The 17,985-nt window shown below is 37.9% G+C and overlaps 1 long non-coding RNA gene across 1 annotated transcript in view; it reads left to right on the plus strand.

Moving 5' to 3' along the window:
- Window positions 1–12,140: 12,140 nt before the first annotated feature.
- Window positions 12,141–17,985, plus strand: part of LOC148130827 (uncharacterized) — an 87,066-nt gene continuing 81,221 nt past the window's right edge. Inside the window, exon 1 of the long non-coding RNA XR_015749342.1 lies at window positions 12,141–12,511. This is a non-coding gene — a long non-coding RNA (uncharacterized LOC148130827). The remainder of the gene's footprint in view (window positions 12,512–17,985) is intronic.

A 17,985-nucleotide genomic window follows, 5' to 3' on the forward strand; every position in this document is an offset into this window, starting at 1 on the left:
GAGCCATGGCCACAGAACTGGTAGTAAATTTTTTTGAATCTCACCACTTTTGAACACATATTGTTTAAAGCATGCCTGGAAGAAAAGTAACAAATAGTTCTGCAGTTACGGTTCTTCAAAACTCTATTTTATCCTTACATTTTTAGCATTTATATGAGCCTTAAGGGAAATGCTGGGATTCCTGGGGTAAATGCCAGCCTAGGCTCTAAACCTGTTTTCAAAGTGACCCTTCAAGTTAGTTTAAAACCCCAGCTGTCACCATTTTATCCTCCTGGCTTTAATTGTGCAAACCCTGTTGGTCATGAGTAACTCCAAGTAAATCAATAGAGCAAAACTCTCGTGGCAGGACAAAATCAGATCTGATGGACCTCTGATTAAGAGAACTAGTTAGACGACTGGAAATGTAAAAATCCTTACTGAAGATGCGTGACAAATCTCTCTTCTGAGTTCTATGCAATTTTCATTCAAGTTTTCTTCAAATCAAATTGTTTTGCTTTTGTTTTTGTTTTTTATCATATCCTCAGTTGGGTTTAAAAACTTAGCAAAGGTAGGAGTCATGAAAATTCCTGTGAGAGCAGGTGAGATTCATTCCAAAGACTGTTGCTTTTTTCTCTTGGGAGGTTATTTTCAGCTTTGGTCCCAGGAATATCCTATGGTGAATCAACTTCACATAGAGCTCTTCTCCATGGAATCTGCTCCTCACCAAGAGCTATCCTTCTTGGTGTACTATTTTTAACCCTAAACATACTTTTTCTTGTGTGTGTGTGAGAGAGAGAGAGAGAGAGGAGGGGGGGCACTGAAGTGCTTCTGTGGTGAAAGGATTTGACATCACTGTTGCCAGGGAGATGCCCAGTTGTCATGTATCCCGCTGAAGTTGCCTACTGAAGTGGTACCCATTAATCTACTCATGGTTGGGTGCTTTTGAACTGCTGGGTCAGAAGGAGCTGGAGTTGTGACAGGAGCCTATAGCATCAATGGGTCTCAAACCTAAGCCTGCTGATCATCAGCCCAGCATTCTAACCTCATGAGCCACCACATTTCTCTTTCTCTTTTTCTCGTGATGGAAATGACACTGTTCAAGGACAATGTCGCATAATCAATCTCTTGGTGAGCTGATCACCTGAATCAACACTTTTCTTTCTTTTCAACAGCAGAAATGTTTTATGGGGAGACTTAATGATAGACTCTGAGTTCTATCATCTTTTGCAATAATTTTGCATCATTATAAATTAAGTCATTCATTCATTCATTCATTCATTCATTCATTCAACTGACTTCCATTTCTTCAAGAACTCAAGTTGGCAATCTTTCTGATCCTGTTTTCCTTCCACAGTGAGCTTAAATTGGGCTAACTGGGAATTAGAACCTGGGACTTTGAAGTGTCAATCCAACATTTTAACAACTCTGCTTCATTTGCTCTTTGTTGTAAATCACTAATATTATGGATTGCCTACACTTTCTCTGCTTACTACAGCAATAAAACACAATAAAAACCTCAAATTTTAAATAGCTTTCTACAATCTCACCTTTGGGTCTTTGCCATCACGAGTAGTATAGTGGTTACAGTTGTATTTGCACAATATCTTTAGTATAGTTATTGTAACCATGGATTTCTGAGTGGACTAGAAAGTATCTGACTTTCTCCATGGGAGCTTTTCATGAAGCTGATACCAAAGAGTGTGATCAAACTGAAAGTTTATTTCTTTCATACTGTGTAATACTTTTTGCCACAGAGGGCGTGGCTGAGTTAATGAAAGTAGAATGTTGGATTAAATAGAATTTGGTGCAGCCTTCTCCAATATGGAGCCCTTTAAAAACTGGCCACGAATTAGAAAGGATGGAAGGTTAAGTCAGCCTTGAGCCTGGTCAGATTTGAACTGCCAAGTTGCAGGCTGCTGGCAGGCAGCAGCAGTGGCAGTAGTTCTGTATTCTAACCATTGCGCCACCATGGCTTATTGTCGGAAAACTGACGTTTCATACAGGGGAAAGCTTTAGTTTAAACTTATTCAAAGATTATGGAGAGCTTTTATATATATATTTTTTCTTACAGCTAAAACACGTTCTCTATTCAGTGGTAAAACAAATATGGTTATGCTTTACTGCTAAATCAGTTATGTCTATTTCAAAGTGTTGATTTATATCAAGGATGTGCACTGTTGGCTTATATTAGCTGAAATTAGCTTAGCTGTGCTCTATGTTCTCCATAGCAAAACACCAGCCATATCTCAGTATTTCTAATGCAGATCTGAATAATGGTATTATTATCAGCAAATAGTTGAGTTCTCTCTCTTTTCCATTTGTTCACTCCTTTTTTAACCCCTCTACTGATTATAATATGAAACTTTCTCCATGCTTAGAACCTAGCTGTAAATATAAACACGCATTTTTATTTTGATTTCTTGCATGAGAAAATTAAAACCACAAATTATTTCTTCCTTCTCTGGAATGGATTGTCTATGTGCTCACTGAGCTAGAGATACAAAAGTTCCCACACTGGATTTAATGATTGCTCTCTCAAAGAGACCAAATCGAGTGAACCAATTTTCATTTTAATTGAAGTGGTCCATTCTATCTGCTATGTCAGGAAAGAGTGTCATAGTGTATCTCATTATCGGTCATGGACTCCAACTACTGACCTTAAAAATAAGAGCAAATATAACAACTCTTATGACTTGTGCAAACAAAACAGCGGTCTAAATTTAATGCCGAATAATTCACGTCTCGCTTCAAGGAGAAATCTAAATCTAGGGGAAATGCAAATCTCCCTAGGACAAAATCCTCTACCTTAAAAGAAAAGTGATTTTATGCAGAAAAAGCTAAATAGTCACTTAGTGAAAAATTCAGATGAGGATCATACTAACGTCAGCATCTCTAATAAATGAAAATTAGGCCCCTCTAATATCAGTGTTATATAATACCTCCAGTCTATGAAATTGTGGGGCAAAAATTCTATACCATAGATTATATAGTACAACTATGTGTTGGTCATCCTGATCTTTTCAGTTGGATTAGTACAGGGGTGTCAAACTCAGCCCGCGATGCCTCTGCCAGAGAAAATGGAGTTTGGGAGGGCCACTCTTGGTGGCCCTTTTCACTGGCAGAGGGCTGCAGGAGGCTGTCACAGCCAAAAATGGAGCTGGGGGGATGCGAGTAAGGCCCCCTGAGCTCCATTTTCACTGACAGAGTGCTAGCAAAACAAACTACTAGCAAAGGTGGATTGCCCCCAGCCCCGCCAGGGCCACCACAGGCGCACCCAACACAAATGACACTGATCTGGCCACATCCACCAAGGCCACACCCATCTGGACATGCCCACCCAGCACCCCAAGGTCAACACGCAATTCTGATGCTCCCCTCAATGAAATTGATTTTGACACCCCTGGATTAATATACTGTATAAAATGAAAGTGAATACTCAGAGGCAAGTCCACATTTGAAAGGCTTATGCTAACACTAAATTCAGAATACTCTTGGGGACTTGTTTATAAGGCATTTCTGAAATTTGGTTCAAAAACTGAACAATTCAAAGATTGTATGCTTTAATGGCTGTGGAATGTACACAATTGATGTGGAACAACGGGAATACCAATGAAAGATAAATATTATGTTCACTGCAAATATTATGCTCAATATAAGAATTTATCTCTGTGTGTGTGTTGATAACACCAATGTTGTTCAAAATAGATAATTTATATTATAAAAACCTGCTGGAAAAGCAATAATCAGGTTCAATATTTTTTTTCACCTTTGGTGACAATATCATCAAGCTCAATAATTCTGGAGGTGATTGATTACAAAATGAAACAAATTTTAAATATCAACTTTTCTTTCCTGTCACTTTTTTTTTCTGTTAAGAATTGTCTAGCTTTATATTCTCACAAACTATCAAAGGTTATCTCTGCATATGATAACAGTTGCTAGAATACTTTATACTTTTTTTACTGGAAAATAAATTAATTGCTTCTTTGTATCACATCTTAAGTTTGGGCTTTTGTTATATGGATCTTTAATGTATTAGAACTACCTTGATAAGGACAAGACTTGCCTAATCTGATTATATGATAACTCTTATCATATTGGCCACCTTTGCTAATGGCTGTTAATTTGATTAAAATAAAGATTTTATAGTGCTACAATGATTTAATCTTTAAAACTAATTTCACATTACTTTGAAATTTTTTATTCAGTTTTATGTAACTAATGGATTTTTTTCCTGTTTTCTCTTTTTTCTTGTACTTTCAAGCATGTGAGATAAAATATTGGGTTACATAGGAACACAAATATTAAGGAAAACAACAATTGCAACTAGGGAAATGTTAAGCATTTTTTTAAAAAACAATTCATCCTTTTCATTCAAATTAAAGTTTAATGTGAGCTGTCTTTGCATATTTTGGATGAGAATTGAAAACAGGGAGTTCCAAAGGGCTTAATTTTCTGTTCATTCTTGTTTTAAAAAATAAATCTTCTTGTTCTGGAGGAGCTAGAAGATGAGTAGTGCTTTTATTAGCCAATAGACAATCTATGACCTGCTAGGTCAGCATCTGAAGGCAATCTTGTTCAGACCTCCCTCTTTTTGGAACTGCTTTCATGTCACCCCCAATGTCACCATGAGCCACAGTGCCACAGTGGTCAGAGTGCAATACTGCAAGCTACTTCTGCTGCCTGCCGGCTGCCTGCAATTTGGCAGTTCAAATCTCACCAGGCTCAAGGTTGACTCAGCCTTCCATCCTTCCAAGGTGGGTAAAATGAGGACCCAGATTGTTGGGGGGCAATATGCTGACTCTGTAAACCAGGGGTCCCCAACCACCGGTCCGCGGACTGGTACCGGTCCGTGGAACAAGTCCTATCGGTCGCTGGTTTGTTAGCGCCACTTTTTGATGAAAAAGTGCCCGTGAGCTTTTCCGCAGAAAGCTCACCGGAAGCACTTTTCATCAAAAAAGATGGCGGGCGCTTAGCTGCTTTCGTGAGCTTTTCCGGGCAGAAAGCGCATTTCTACCCGAAAGCTCATCGAAGCATCGCTCATCTTTTTGATGAAAAAGTGCTTCCGTGAGGTCACCGAAGCACTTTTTCATCAAAAAAGATGGCGGCGCCCAGCTGATGCCGGGCACTGGTCGCGGCGCCCAGCTGATGCCGGTACCGGCCGTGGCATAAAAAGGTTGGGGATCACTGCTGTAAACTACTTAGAGAGAGCTGTAAAAGCACTGTAAAGTGGTATATAAGTTTAAGTGCTATTGCTATTTCCTCATCAGATTTCTGAATGCCTTCAACAGTGAAAGAACTTCTGACATACTGCCTTCACTGGAAAAGTTGGGATATGTTCAGATATGGAACTATATGGCATAGTCAGACACAAATGTTTATATCATAAATGTGTCACATCACAAATATTTATATCATAGAATGTTTTTTGATTCTGCAGAAGTAAGGGGTTCCAGATTTTAAATATGTTGTTCTTCGATATACCATGTCACTTAGTTAAACATTATGGGAACAAGAGATTTAGTATTTATGGAGATTCTCAGTCATCCAGGTTATGGTTGTCTCAAAGGTGCTTTTTCAGGAGGCAACTGGACTTTCTGATTTTTCTTTGAAGATGTTTCACTTCTCATCCAAGAGGCTTCTTCAGCTCAACCAAGAAGGTTCTTCAGCTGAAGAAGCTTCTTGGATGAGAAGCGAAACATCTTCAAAGAAAAACCAGAAAGTCCAGTTGCCGCTTGAAAAGAGCATCTTTGGGACAAGGCTTAGTAGTATAGAGATTTGGTGCTGCATATGCAGGTAGCAAGCAGTGGGATGTATAGTAGGTCTACCATATCTGAGCTTCAGTGATGATCATTAAATGGATGAAAACAATATAACATTTTGCTTCCATTTAATGTTATGTCTGTAGTTCTGTTTCTCTAGTAATATAACAGAATGACAGTTAGAAGGGACCTTGCAGTTCTTCTAGTCCAGCACCCTGCTCAAGCAGGAGACCCTATACCAGGGGTCTCCAACCTTGGCCTCTTTAAGATTTGTGGACTTCAACTCCCAGAATTCCTCAGCAAAGCTGGCTGAGGAATTCTGGAGACTTGAAGTCCACATGTCTTAAAGTGGCCAAGGTTGGAGACCCCTGCCCTATACCATTCCAGAAAATGGCTGTCCAAGTCACTTCTTAAATGCCTCCAATGATAGAGTACCGATAACTTTTGAAGGTAACGAAATGCAGCCTTTCATTCTGAGTTCAAGGTTTGAATGCTTCCCAACCAGCAACAGTGAAACAAGCACAGCACATAAGCAGTAACACTTTTGGTTCATATTTTCATTTTTCTGTTTCTTATGAAATTTGTACGGTGTCAGATCTGTGTATCTGTCATTTCTTCAATGGAAGAAGAAAAAAGGGAGGGGAGACTGATAAAGATATCGTTCTTGATGTAACCTGAATATATTTAATCTTATATCGAATTTGTATAACCCACACGTGATACAATGGAGAGATGAAACTCAGATGGCCAGAACCTATCACCTCTGAGAGAGACAGCCAGGAGATAAAGAGACCATAACAATTCCACAGTGAGATGTGTCCTGGGAAACTCTGAAAAATATCATTCTAAAAAGGGGGTGGGGGGGAATTAGGTATGCCCTGGGAAACTCTATAAAAGATCGTTCTGAAAAGGGGGTAGGGGGGAATTAACATGTTGGCTCTTTGTTTTACTAAATACACATAAGGATAAGGGGAGGGGTTTTAAACTCCCTTATCTATCTCTGCATGCCTGAGAGACCTTAGACACTGCTTTTGACCCCCGACATGAATTGTCTCATCTCAATAAAGGATTCATTTTGATACGTTTTGATTGAATGGGAAAAGTTCTGTAGCCTGACATACGGTATACAATGTGATGTTGGCCTCTGCATCCAATTAGTGATTAGAGCTTCTAACAGGACTCATGGAACGTAGGTTCAAGTCACCATTCAGTAATACTTTAGCTACCTAGTCTACCTCAAGAGATTATTTCAGGAATAAATTGAACTGAATTGAAAATTGAGGTCAGCCTGTTTGGTATAGTGTTTAGGCCACCAGGCTAGAAACCAGGAAACCATGAGTTCTAGTTTCACCTTAGGTACAACACCAGCTAAATGACTTTGAGCCAGTCACTCTCAGCTATAGGAAGGAAATAATGGCAAGCTACTTTGGAAAATTTGCCAAGAATACTTCAGGGAATAATCCAGGCAGTTGCCAGGAATCGATAAGAAGAAGAACTCAGAGGCATTTAAAAATGATGAAAAAGAGAGCATTTTAACTGCCATAATTTGGATGCCTACATAAATAGAGGATTGGATTAAATGATATAAATAGTTGCTTCTAACTCAATGATTTTTGGCCAGTAAGCTCTTGGAGAAAAGGCAGAATATCAGTACAAAAAGGCTGTGATTCCCAGGTTCTCTTGTGATGACTGTAATATGGTTGGCTTGGCATGCTGGCAAGATCCTCCAAGCAAGGATGATTGTTTTCAGGAAATATTTGGCATCATATATAGGAACATTCGTTCACTTATGCACATTTGAGATATAGTGGGAAATAATGACGATGTTCTCATTGGAAATGGGATGGCTTTCAGATGCTGCGCAAATCTGAATATTAAATATGGCTTAAGCTTTGCTTCTTTGCTGTTCTGTTCCCTTCCAGGTTCTTAGGATGCATTGTTTTGGTATTCAGGTAGTCCTGCACAGTATAAATCATTTTTCCCTTGATGGAAAAATAACAAATTAATTTATTTCCATCACTGCAGTCTAAGAAAATGATGAGTTCGTGCAACAAATCGTACATCATCATCATTATCATCATCACTCCATATCAATCCATTGCAGAGTGAAGGTTTCTTTAGTGAAGGTCATGAAGTATAACTTACCACACTGTCCAGTGCTTATTGGTAAATTAATGTTTTTAAAGTTCCCAGTCAAGGTTGAAAGAGCCTAAGAGAGGTCTAGAATCTGGGTTGAACTCACTCCTAATCTAGCATCTTAATGATTACATCATATTGGCTCTCACATATGTGTGCACATGTTAACCAGTTAACATAATTTTAGAGAAACATAAAGGAGAATGGAGTGGTACGGTGGCCTAGAGGTGAAGATGCTTGTGTCCCACTCAGAAGATTGAGAGTTCAATCCTAGGTAGTGACAAAGTGTTTTTCTATCAGGTTGCAAAGAGAAAATATCTGCTATGAACACCACAAAGGCATCAGGAAGAGCATCTGGCCAGTAAACACTCAGTTCTTGACTCCACCCCAATAAAAAGGTCATAAAAAGAATGTGTGTGTGTGTGTGTGTGTGTGTGTGCACGCACACACACATACACATTTGGAGAACTTTTATGGTCCAAAGAATAATAAAAAGTGTTGACTTCAGTGAAAATTCTTAATCATTTTTTCCCCAAGCCAGAATCCTTCAAATGTTTTGGATCAACAGCTGAGAGAATAGTGTACTGTCAGAAGGTGACATGCTTTGGAGTATGATACATCAGGATGCGAAGTAGCAGTGAAATGCCTGAAATTTTATTGAAAGAAAATCTTGGAAATACAACTCTTAAAACATTTGTTGCATTAAATAAAACAATTTTGTTATTAAAATTCAGCTGGCCTAACCATTGATGTAAACTGAGGCTTAAAAAAAATGAAACAATTTTTATTTTGCAGAGTTTATCTGGTCTCCTCAAAGAGATTTCTCATTGCCTCAAATGACTAAACAGTTGAAAAATAATCTTGCTGAGACAGGAATGCAGAAACTGAACATGAACAACTGAAAACGACTTTGGAATTTCTGATGTTTGTCCCACAGAAATCCCCTGAAATATAATGTAGTAAATATGTAGTAAATATAATATAACTAATGCTTTGGCCCACTTTTTTGAGGGGGGAGAGGTTTTTTTATTGCAACACCAGTTTCTTGTTTACAAGCTAAGAATAGAATTCATCCCAGATTAAAATAGTTCTAATTGTATAGTAATTGTGCTCCGGGTTTAATTGCAAAGGAGCTTAATTGCAGAAGGGCTAAACTGCACTCCTCTGTAAAAATATTAAGTTTGAATAGCTGATGCAGATCTCTGTGCAGTATGGGATACAAAATCCAGGTAGGTATTCCTGCTTTTTGAAGCTTGAAAACTGTATGTACCGGTAAATATCTATAGATTTTAACTTGCTCAATGGACTGTCCTCTCAATGGACTTTCCAGCTTTTCTATTTTGGACTTTTGAGAAAGTAAGACTTTTGGTCTTGGGATAATTTATTATTGATTCTTTCTTACTGTACAATAATGTATAAGTGAAGGCTCTTTAAAAGCCAACAGGAGTCAATGACAGAATTACTGCTTCATCAGCATATAGTAATAGATTGATATGTCTATGGACTGATTTCGGCAGATGGAAGGCTTTTTTCCCTTTTTTCCTCTTTCACATCTTTCTTTCTTTCACATTTCTTAGAATAGAATAGAATAGAATAGAATAGAATAGAATAGAATAGAATAGAATAGAATAGAATAGAATAGAATAGAATAGAATTCTTTATTGGCCAAGTGTGATTGGACACACAAGGAATTTGTCTTGGTGTAAATACTCTCAGTATACATAAAAAAAGATATATTAATCAAGAGTCGAGAATCATAAGGTACGACACTTAATGATAGTTATAGGGTACAATCAGCAATCAAATCATACTAGGAAACAGTCAATACAAATCGTAAGGCTACAAGCGACACAGTTACAGTCATACAGTCACAGATGGGAGGGGTGGGTGATAAGGAGTGATGAGAAGATTAACTGTAATAGTAGTGCAGATTTTGTAATAACTGAACAGTGTTGAGGGAATTATTTATTTAGCAGAGTGATGGCTTTCAGGAAAAAAACTGTTCTTGTGTCTAGTTGTTCTGATGTGCAGTGCTCTATAGCGTCGTTTTGAGGGAAGGAGTTGAAACAGTTTATGTCTGGGATGTAAGGGTCTGTAAACATTTTCACAGTGCTCTTTTTGACTCATGCAATATATAGGTCTTCGACTGAAGGCAGGTTGTAGTAATTGTTTTTTCTGCAGTCCTAATTATCCTCTGAAGTCTATGTCTGTCCTGTTGGGTTGCAAACCAAACCAGACATTTATAAAGGTGCAGATGATAGACTCAATAATTCCTCTGTAGAAATCAGCTGAATCAGCAGCTCCTTGGGCAGTTTGAGCTTTCTGAGTTGGCGCAGAAAGAACATTCTTTGTTGTGCTTTTTTGATGATGTTTTTAATGTTAGGTGTCAATTTTAGGTTCATGTGATATAGTAGAACCTAGAAATTTGAAGGTCTCTACTGTTGATAGTGTGTTGTCTAGTATTGTAAGAGGTTGTAGCATGGGAGGATTTCTTCTAAAGTCTACCACCATTTCTACGGTTTTGAGTGTGTTAAGTGAATGCACTTCTCATTATAAATGTGAAATATTTTAATAACTTTAAAAAATAATAATTTATCATTATAAGTGATCCTACAACTACAAAACCCCTCCATTACTGACTAAAGAAGGGTATTGTTTTGGAATTGTGTTAAAAAAGGCAACTACAAAGTTTTTTTTTTTTTATCAAATAAGAAAATGAGGGCTGGATTGAGATACAGATATTTATGAATCCTATTATGTGATACCGGCAGATTCTCAACAGGAATATCATTTGGAATTCTACAAACTTTTCTTATTTTGCAGGATTCAATCTGGGTCAGTCACGGGAACCAGAGGTTTCATCTTCCAAGCTTGTGCTGGAGCCCATCTTCAGAGAGTTTCTCTCTAGCAGAGCATGTGCTGTTCTGTATGTGGTATTTATATGGTGCCTGTTGTATATTTTCCTATTTTGCCTGCAGTCTGAAATAATCCAATTTCAGAAATTTTATATAAAACAATTTAACTTAGTTGTGTAAATTGATTTCCAGCTTTGGATTGTGAATTTAAATACATTGATACAAAATTGGTGAGGAAATTTAAAATTTCTCAGACAAATACTTTTTTCAAAGGTTTGCCAATAAATAGCAATTATGGTAATCAACTGACTTTCCTCTGATACCTCTTTACCCGTCATGCTGGGCAGATATTAGCTCTTTTACCCAACTCAGCTCTAGGAAAAAAGAAAATGATGATTTGGATCTTCTTGCTCAGAACATAGCACTTCACAAACCTTATCCCATGGGAATAGTTGTGCAACCACACAAATTTGCACAATATAATATAAACCCCCTTGTAAAACTAATAAAACCAAACCACTAGGTAACAAGAAGTGTAACAGAAAAATAGAAAACAATGGAGGATACAATCACACACAGGCATTTGAAATAATTCAATAGTCACACTAGCTAACCTGGTTGTTTATTATTTCCTGGAATAATTTGTTGGATTTGAGCAGATGTTCACTGCAGAGTTCACTGCAGGGTTGAAGAGAATTCATCTGGGCCTTCTAAATTTTATAAAAGATGAAGAATGAGTGAAAAGCTTGCCTCTCTAGGGACACTTTGCTTTGCTCAGTCAAGAATAATGCTTTATCTCTGACATTTTGGGTTTCGACAGTAAATTGAAAAGCGTGCATATGTAGTCATCAAGCTACCCCTTTCAGGGTAAAGAAACAATATGGAAATCCCAGAAACAGAATGTGACCGAATGGGAGGCTTTCTAGACAGAATGGAATGATATGCCAGACATACCAACTGTACTCTTGCGTGATAGCCAGAATCTGGAAACGAATCAGATTTGCACAGAGAGTCTTAAGGGGATGGAGAATGGAATTGAAAAGGCCGCTAGGAAGTTGGTGATAGAGAAGTTGGAGAGGAGAGAACAAAATAATATGGTTGACAACAAAGTTGGAATTAGATAGTCTGGATGTGCTTGAGAGGTCCACGTTCCAATGTGATTCAAAATTGACATAGGAGACTCTATGCAAGGAGCATGGCACTGCCTATCTTGCACAGATAACTCAGAGGATGAAGAAAAACTGGGGGGGAAGGGGGGGTAGATCCAGATTTGGCTAACTATGAGCCAGTTTAGTTTTATTTAGAGCTCTTGATTAACTCTTTGAGGAATTTAGCAGCAGCTAGTGTATTTTTAGGATCAACGCACTATCATTTAGCAACCTTCACTAGTTACTCTTGCCAGAAAAGAGATAGTTAATTTTGAAATGATAAGAGAAATTAAACCTTGAAGAAACTGGCTATAATTCCTCTTATTTGAAGTTAATCATGAGGAGGGAGGCAATGTGGGTTGGATATGGTGAGCTTAATATATCTCTTTATAAGCATTACTTGAGTTGTAGTTGTTTAATTATCTGCCTGGAAGAGATAACCTTTCAAGGTCCCAATAAGTGCCAGTTATATCCTTTGAAAGCCAGTTTGGTCTAGTGGTTAAAGCATCAGGCTAGAAACCAGGAGACTGGGAGTTCTAGTCCCATCACATGCATGAAGGTTGGTGGGTGGTTGACTTTGGGCCAATCATTCTGTCTCAGCCCAACTCATAACTTGTTGTGGAGGAAAGAGGTAAGATACATTATACATTCACTGTTATTTAGAAGTTATTTAAGAAAAATCTAAAATAAATAAATACATTTTAAAGTGTAATGGGAGATCAGAAATTATTAAGGGATAAAAATACTTCATGCTTAATATTATTTATATTTGGGGAGGAGAGAACTCTTCAGGGGTACATTTTTCTTTTTGTAAGCTGCAAGGTCATTTTTGGCTGTTTGTAGTTGAGGTCATGGGCTTTCAGTATCATTCTGTTCCTAAACTCTGTCAAATACAAAATATGCTGTAAATACTGGTGAAACTTTATAGTACTAGTTGTTGGCTGCAGGTCCTGGGACTTCAACAACATATTCATTACCTAATTTATTGAACACCTTGGGACACAGATCTATACTTTCTAACTTAGCAGAAATGTGTTTCTGAATTCTTCGATTATATAGAAAATGGCAAGCTGGTTTCCAAAATAAAGAGGATGCCAAAAGCATGAGAACAATTGAGGTGGATTTTTTTTTTTTTTTGCACACTATGGAATTGTTCATTAGCTGGGACCTGAGATAATACAGCTGTTTTCGCTGCTTGCTGGGTTAATAAGTGAGTCTAGTTGTCTCAACAAGTTTCTTTTCAAAAACAAGCAATTGGTCAGTTTCTGTTTGTCTTTAGATTGGAAACGTTTTCTTTTTTGTTTTTAATGAGAAATCACAGAGAAAAAGAGAGTCCTTCTCTTTCCATCCAATTTCAGCTTTGATACTAAAAATAGAAGCCATTGAGATTTCAAGAAATAAGCGGGGGGATACTATAGGTGGGCAGATCTGTGATCTGGTGATCTAAGCATAATCTCTGAAAAATCTTTCAGGACCAGCTCCGTGCCAAACCTATGATCACAAGCCACGGTCATCCCCATCTTCAAAAAAGGAGACCCCAGCCTAGCTGAAAATTATAGACCAATCTCTTTATGCTGCATCACCTGTAAAGTCATGGAATCAATTATTAACCAATCCATTATTCTCCACTTAGAGACAAACAACCTACTCTCTAATAAACAATTTGGTTTCAGAAAGAAACTATCCTGTAATCTGCAACTCTTACACTGCAAAAACATATGGACTATACAACTCGATCAGGGCAAAGCAATAGATGCAATCTACATAGACTTGTGTAAAGCCTTTGATTCAGTGGTACATGACAAACTACTCCTAAAACTAAAATCTTATGGTATCTCTGGACACCTGCATAACTGGATAGAAGCATTCCTGTCAAACAGACAACAAATGGTCAAAATTGGGAGCGTCCTATCTAATCCTGTACCTGTCAACAGTGGTGTCCCCCAAGGCAGTGTTCTAGGACCAACTCTCTTCATACTCTACATAAATGACATCTGTGATCATATTAAGAGCAACTGTGTTCTCTTCGCTGATACCACCGACAATACTGCTACCTTTCAAAAAGACTTCGACTATGTATCAGAATGGTCAAACAAATGGCAACTTCAAATCTCAACAAATAAATGCTCTGTCTTACATATTGTCAAAAAAAATCAGAAAATAAAATACAAGCTGAATAGTCAAGACTTTGTTGATGATCCAAACTCTGTCAAGAACCTTGAAGTACTCATCTCTAATGATCTAAGTGCTAGAGCCCACTGTAACTACATAGCCAAAAAGGCATTAAGAGTTGTTAACCTAATCCTACATAACTTTTACTCTGGTAATATACTAACTAGAGCATATAAAAAATATTTGCTAGACCAATACTTGAATACAGCTCATCAGTCTGGAACCCGCATTATGTATCTGGTATTAATACAGTTGAGAAAGTCCAGAAATATTTCACAAAAAGAGTTATCCACTCCTCTACTCGTTGTAGAATACCTTATGTCACCAGACTTGAAATTCTAGACCTAGAAAACCTAGAACTACGCTGCCTTCGGTCCAATCTAAGTATAGTATATAAAATTATACATTGCAATGTCCTACCTGTCAATGAATACTTCAGCTTCAACCATAACAATACAAGAGCACACAATAGATACAAACTCAAGGTTAACTTGATTGTAGGAAATACGACTTCAGCAACAGAGTGGTCAATGTCTGGAATACACTACTCGACTCTGTGGTTTCTTCCCCAAACCCCAAAAACTTTAACCTTAGACTGTCTACTGTTGACCTCACCCCTTTCCTAAGAGGTCTGTAGTGGGCATGCATAAGCGCACCAATGTGCCTACCGTCCCTGTCCTATTGTTTCTTTTATTTTTCTTATATGTATCCATTTCATGTATCCATAACTATGTTTATATTTATACCTGTTATCTTATAATTGCTTGAGAAATAAATAAATAAATAAAATAAGGAACTGGGTATGGCTAATCTAGAGAAAAGAGGGTGGGTGACACTTGGTAGCAGTATTATAGTATTTGAGACGCTGCCACAAAAAGAAGGGGGTCATCTTATTTTCTAAAGAACCAGAGGGCAGGACAAGAAACAATGGATGGAAACCAATCAGGGAGAAAAGCAACCTGGAATTAAGGAGAAACTTCCTATAACAATTAACCAGTGAAACAGCTTACTTTCAGAAATTGTGAGTACTTCATCACTGGAGGTTTTTTAAAAAGACTGGACAGCCACTTGTGTCAAATAGTGTCGAGCAGGGGTGTCAAACTCCTGGCCCACGGACCAGATGCCTCACATGCTGGCCACACCCATCCTTGTTTTAGCAAAGTGTAAAAAATTCATGATCCATCACATGATGACAACGTGATGCCACGAGTTTGACACCCCTGGTATAGGGTTTCCAGCTTGGACTACAAGACTTCCAAGGTTCCTTCCACCTCTATTCTGATTGATTGAATGGTGTCTTACTGTTGGAGGTGGAACTAGAGGACAAAAAGCTATGGCATGTAGGGGACTTCCGGTTTGTCAGCTTCGGCAGCGGCAGGGATTCGCGATCCTGCGCGATCCCTGTTGCGCTAGCCGTCTTGGTGCCTCCGATCCGGACGGGTTTGGAGGCTAAGGTTGCCCGTAGAGGCAGCCGAAGATAGGAGGGATCCGGACAGGGGTTGGGGTTTTCGCAGACCCCTTCCCCACCCGCTTAACCCTTTTTCTCAAGGCGGTGGAGCGGCGGTCAGCAATGGCCGCCACAAAGAAGCTGACAGCTGGACAAGATTGTGCTGGAGGAAGAAGGAAAAAGTTTTGAAGTGAAAGTTTTTGGCTGAACTAGGACTATAAGATACAAGTATTATCCTGAAAATCCTGATTTTTTGAAAGATACTTTGTTTCCAGAAGAGATTTACAAGCGGTGAGTGAAAGTGCTTAAAGAGAAAGTTTACTCTCCTTCCACTTGGATTTAACAAATGGATATTGAAAATCCTGCTATTTTACAGAAGGTAAAAATTTAAAGCTTTCTGTTATAAGTGGGAAGGGAGAGGACAAAAGGAAAATTTTTATTAAGATTTTGTTGGAGGAGATGCCTGGAAGATTTTGAGATTGGAAGTTAATTGCAATAAGACTTTAAAATACAGATTGGGTTTTTTTCCCTTGCCAATTGATATTACCCCAGGAAGAAAAAGTGTGAAGAGCTTTGTGCTCTGTTTGGATTGTTTGATGACTTTGGGATTTTGGGGAATTGTTTCAAGCTTTGAATTATCTTGGTTGTTTTAAGAAGAAGAAGAAGAGAAAAAGAAGAAGAAAAGGTTTATAATGGCTTTATCTGTTGATGAACTGAGAGAGGAATATGGTAAAATAAAAAAAGAAGGTAAAGGCGGTGTGAGAGAAATTTTTCGCTTTTTAGAAATGGCGCTTGCCACCTATCAACAAACACAGCAATTAATGGAGGAAGCAGAAGCAGAAGAAGAGAAGAAGAAGAAGAAGAAGAAGAAGAAGAAGAAGAAGAAGAAGAAGAAGAAGAAGAAGAAGAAGAAGAAGAAGAAGAAGAAGAAGAAGAAGAAGAAGAAGCCATCTTTAACGAGTTTACAAAGTTGATTAAAAAGGACATAAGATTTAAAAAATATCCAAGAAAGAGAAAAATAAGATGCAAAATCAATACAATGTTAGAAAGCAAAGAAAGAGAAATACAACAGAGAGGGGAAGCTAAGAGGGGTAAAAAGACCAGATGGGATAAGATAGGAAGGAAGAAGGGGAAAAAAGCCACAAAGGTATGAAACAAGATGTGGAAAAAAATCTTTTTAGGGATAATGGGTAATGCATAATTTTGTTCCAAAATGTTTCTGCAAGGTACATGATAGTATTGTAGTATTTGTATTAGAAATAGAAAATTAGAATTTTATAAGATTTAAGTAAAGATTAAAACATTAAAGGTTTAATAATGATAGATTTTAAGATTTAATAAAATATTAAAAGGAATGTTTAAAATACTTAGTTTAAGTATAGAGTTTACTATTGTGTGGATGTGTGTATGAACTTATTATTATGGTATTTGTTTTTGAGATAGATAATTGGAATGCTATGAGATTTAATGTTTAATTATATATTTAATTATTTTATGGATTTACTATTTTAGTAAGTAGAATGTACTAAGCAGAATTACCGTATTTGCCAGTGTATAAGACGACTGGGCGTATAAGACGACCCCCCAACATTTCCACTCAAAATATAGAGTTTGTTATATACTCGCCGTATAAGACTACCCCTCTTCCACACACCTTCCACTTTTGCACTTTTTTTTTTTTTTGACGCACTTTTCTGCTTTGGACAATTTTGAAATGAGCTAATCCAATTTTGAACCAAGAATATGCAAATAGCTATGGAGTTTAGAAATGAGTTTTAAAAATATTTTCATTGCTTACCATTAAGCGTAAAATATGTTGTAAATAAAATGAGAACACAGGAAACGTTCTCTTCTCAATACAGCTGATCTCTCTCTCTCTCTCTCTCTCTCTCTCTCTCTCTCACACACACACACACACACACACACACACACAAAAACCGGACACTGAAAAGGCTGCCAAGGAACAGTATATTCAATGCCTTCTCTTTAATCAAGAAACAAGGAATTCCTTAGAATCTTTTTTTTTTCCCCAAGTGGCCCTCTTTAAAAAAAAAATGGAGGTAACACTTTCATTCAAAAAGTCTTCCAGTATCTGGAGTCGCTCAGACATATTGAAGTGAGGCAGGAGAGTAAGTGAAATTTGAAATGATCCAGCTACCGTTTTCTTCCCTCCCGCCCGAAGGCCATTATCTCACGTCAAAATGAACGAGGGAGGCAAAGAAGCCAAACACGCTAAAAGGATCTCTTTATTTTCCTACACAAGGTCACACCTACTTTTCCGCATTCAAAGGACAACCTCTCCTCACCACCACCACCACACACACACACACACCCCAATACCCGCAAACAATGTTCTGGGCATTAATCACCATTGCTACATTAACCTGGTAAATTTATACCCTGTCTCCCCCAGTGTTGCTTTGACGGCAGGATTTCACACAGCGGGCGCTCGCTCGCTCTCTTCTCCGCTCTCCCACCGTTCGCAC

This window comes from Notechis scutatus, chromosome 4, assembly GCF_049901735.1.
Source record: "Notechis scutatus isolate UNSWTSFEM ecotype Mainland chromosome 4, rNotScu1.2, whole genome shotgun sequence".
Classification (NCBI taxonomy): domain Eukaryota; kingdom Metazoa; phylum Chordata; class Lepidosauria; order Squamata; family Elapidae; genus Notechis; species Notechis scutatus.